This window comes from Megalobrama amblycephala, linkage group LG12 (genome assembly GCF_018812025.1).
Source record: "Megalobrama amblycephala isolate DHTTF-2021 linkage group LG12, ASM1881202v1, whole genome shotgun sequence".
In the NCBI taxonomy this organism is placed as follows: Eukaryota; Metazoa; Chordata; class Actinopteri; order Cypriniformes; family Xenocyprididae; genus Megalobrama; species Megalobrama amblycephala.
In genome coordinates, this window is record NC_063055.1 from 27,758,803 (window position 1) to 27,762,820 (window position 4,018).

At 35.2% G+C, this 4,018-nt stretch overlaps 1 long non-coding RNA gene across 4 annotated transcripts in view; it reads right to left on the reverse strand.

Annotated features, from left to right (window-relative positions):
* LOC125279230 overlaps positions 1 to 2,253 on the reverse strand; it is an 8,679-nt gene extending 6,426 nt beyond the window's left edge. For 3 of the 4 annotated variants that reach the window (XR_007187353.1, XR_007187351.1, XR_007187350.1), the window contains exons 1-4: positions 736 to 2,253; positions 524 to 589; positions 310 to 375; positions 98 to 163 (exon numbers count right to left, since the gene is read on the reverse strand). This is a non-coding gene — a long non-coding RNA (uncharacterized LOC125279230). The remainder of the gene's footprint in view (positions 1 to 97; positions 164 to 309; positions 376 to 523; positions 590 to 735) is intronic. The other variant, XR_007187352.1, reaches the window with a different exon arrangement.
* Positions 2,254 to 4,018: the final 1,765 nt, after the last annotated feature.

The following is a 4,018-nucleotide window of genomic DNA, read 5'->3' on the forward strand; positions in this document are numbered from 1 at the left end:
AGATAAACTATTTTAACAGAAATCTGTGTGTTTGAACGAGAATATATAGAATAAAACTATAAGACCCTAAATGGATTCACTTTTCATAAGCACTTACCATCAGTGATGTTTTACTCCCATCTCCACAGACGAGTGAGGCAGGTTCTTCACTCTCTGAAGTTATCTGTGTAGATCAACAATAAAATATTAACAAATTAAATTCTCAACATGATTGATAAACCATTTTAACAGAAATCTGTGTGTTTGAACGAGAATATATAGAATAAAACTATAAGACCCTAAATGGATTCACTTTTCATAAACACTTACCATCAGTGATGTTTTACTCCCATCTCCACAGACGAGTGAGGCAGGTTCTTCACTCTCTGAAGTTATCTATGTAGATTCAACAATAAAATATTAACAAATTAAATTCTCAACATGATTGATAAACCACTTTAACAGAAACCTGTGTGTTTGAACTGAGAATATATAGAATAAAACTATAAGACCCTAAATGGATTCACTTTTCATAAGCACTTACCATCAGTGATGTTTTACTCCCATCTCCACAGACGAGTGAGGCAGGTTCTTCACTCTCTGAAGTTATCTATGCAGATCAACAATAAAATATTAACAAATTAAATTCTCAACATGATAGATAAACCATTTTAACAGAAACCTGTGTGTTTGAACGAGAATATATAGAATAAAACTATAAGACCCTAAATGGATTCACTTTTCATAAGCACTTACCATCAGTGATGTTTTACTCCCATCTCCACAGACGAGTGAGGCAGGTTCTTCACTCTCTGAAGTTATCTGCGTAGATTAACAATAAAGTATACTAAAGTATCACAAATTCTCAACATGATTAAAGCTTATGTTTTAATAATTGTTTAGAGCACAATAACATTTATGAAATAAGTGTTACTTATTACTACATATAAAATTACATGTATATTTATATGTATTAGTACAAATAAAACCAAAAAAAGAAAAGAAAAAAAGGTTATTATAGTTAAACCATGGTAACCACAAATTAACCATAGCTTTGCAACTCTAACCATAGTTTAACCATGGTATTTGTGGTAAAACTGTGGTTATATAAATTTTATTAGCCAAAAAACATGGTTACTACACTTTTACTATAGTAAAACCATGGTTAATTTTCGTAAGGGATGTTTTAACAAAGCTAACTTGATTAACAGCTCATTCTCTGTAATTTCACAATCATCTTATTAACAACACTAGTTTAAATCGTTATAAACTAAAACAGATTTTAACATAAAGAGTAGCTTAGTGCTTATCATTAATCTTACCTTACGGGCGATGAGAGATGACGTCGTCGTCAGACATCCACAGAGAAAAGGCTTCGGTCAGGTGGGATTAGAGGGTTCAGTTTGCAGTGCTTTTTATATATAATTTAGTAAATGTAATACGTGGCTATTATTTTATACTTAAAATTATATATTTTCCTATACCGTCTTTGTTGTAGAACTGTGTTAACATGGCTTGAGTTTGACAAATTCCGACATTATGAGGACTTCCGGCGGTCAGCCAATCAGAAGCCGCGATTTCATACACACGTATTAATAATTAATGAGGAGGCGCAGTACCAAGTCCCGGCTACAGAGGCGCACTTCCGATACACACGTCATACACAAATTCAGGTTTATGTGAATTATAAAGACATGTGGAGAAATTTTGGATTTCAGCTCCCCCTAGCTACTGGAGCACTTCTACATTGCCCGAATTATGAGGACACCGGCCATGTCCTCATAATTCAAAATGTCCTCATAATGTGGCGTGTATTCATACGAAATGTCCTCATAAATCACAAAGGCCAACACACACACACACACACACACACACACAATTCCTATAACTCTTCTGAGTAGAGAGGGCAAGCAACAAGCTAACAGAAAATGCAAACAGAAAAAACAAAATCACTTCTCATATGACATGCAATACTGGTTTAGCAGGATGTACGAACAGGCCAATCATCAGAACAAAAAGATCCATACAAGTATGTAACTGAACTGTAAAATCAGGTAAAAAAAAAACTGCTTCATCTAAACAACAAAAACATTATTATCACCAAATCAATCTGACTACATTAGCGGTAACACTTTACAATAAGGTTCATTAGTTAAACATTAAGTTAATGTATTAACTAACATGAACAAACCATGAGCAATACGTCTGTTCCTGTATTTACTAATCTCCGTTAACGTTAATGAAAATACAGTTGTTCATTGTTTGTTCATGTTAGTTCACAGTGCATTAACTAATGTTAACAAGATTTTAATAATGTATTAGTAAATGTTGAAATTAACATTAACAAAGATTAATAAATGCTGTATAAGTGCAGTTCATTATTATTTCATGTTAACTAATGTAGTTAATTAATGTTAACTAATAAACCTTATTGTAAAGTGTTACCACATTAGCTTACACTTACACAAGTACATTTTAACTATGTAGCTTTTTTTGTTGTTGTTGTTTAAAATGAACAAAATTTAAAGCTGCAGTCCGTAACTTTTTTTGGTTAAAAATTATCCAAAATCAATTTTTGAGCAAGTACATAACCAGCCAGTGTTCAAAACTATCTCCTTATCTTAGCCCGATTCACAACGGTAAGCTTGTAATGTTTTAAAATAAGAGCGACCTGGTGGATTTCCACGGGAAATTCGAGCATGCAGCTGTTCGTCTTTGTGTCATTACGTCACATCCGTAAACAGAAAAAAGGAGTCCAGGCAAGTCGGTTTTATCATGCGAGGATGCTGCTTGTAGCGCATCATTTATAGTCTGTTCTCACAGCAGCTGAAATAATTAAACGTCAATTTGACACTGACAATCATCAGTGACAACTGGAGATTCACCCGTAGTCAAAAAGCAAAAGACTTTGGACTGTGGAGTGGCTACAGGAATTGAAATCTACAGGTAACACTAATATACACTAAATACACATAGCGTGCATCTCAATCAGCTCCCTAGTTCAGTAGTCAGGGAATCGGCCACGTTCATTTACATCAGTGAATCTCAACCTTTTTTGAGTAATGGACCCCCGTCATATTTAGAATCGTCCTCAAGGACCCCAGAATAATTTTGGCTTGTTGGTATCATTAATATCTTTGTGGCGACCAAATGCAATCAAGTATAATTTACTACTACGTTAGACTTGTCCAATATTTAGTCATATCGTCAGTTATATTATACATATATTATCTTCTTCTTTTATGGGAACAAATATCCATATTCAGATATTTTATAAGGACCCCTGCATTATGTCAAGGACCACTAGGGGTCCACGGACCCCTGGTTGAGAAACACTGATTTACATGATATACTGATTCACTACCTAGGGAGCTAGGGAGCTGATTGAGACGCAGGGATACTCACGCAATGCTGATGTTGTTAACATTAACAATTTGAGAACAATATAACAGTAATAATAATTTGCACGGTTTGGCGTGATCCGAGCTAAGCGATCGTTAGATTTAATCATCATTGGCAGTGCAATTTATTGTAGGCCTAATGCTTTTTTCCTCAGTTTGTCTGAACAAAAGTGGCAGACGTTACTTACTTGTTCAGATGATATTTTCCAGTGAAAATTCTTATATTGGTCATACTTTCAAGACGTAGAATCTGTGATTCTGAAGTGCAGTATCCACATTGGTGTAGTGATTGACAGCAAACATTAGATTCATCCACGCTGAGCCGTGCCGATGCACAACCCACGTAACGATAACTATTCCGCAAATGACTGCAATCGCATGTTTGAAACAGAGATGGCAACAAAGAGGAAAAATGGCGGACTGCAGCTTTAAATAATGAGCTTCTTCCAAAACATATTCTGATGCACTAAGCCTATTATAAGTGTTTATATTTTAGACCTAGCGGTTTTTGAGGGGTCCTCCCTCGGTCCGTTAGCCGCGTGGCCCGGTGGGGTTGCGTACCATCATACATGACATTGCACAGTATGTCATTTCCTCTTTCCATATATGTCACCGCTAGTGTTGTCAAAAATATTTAC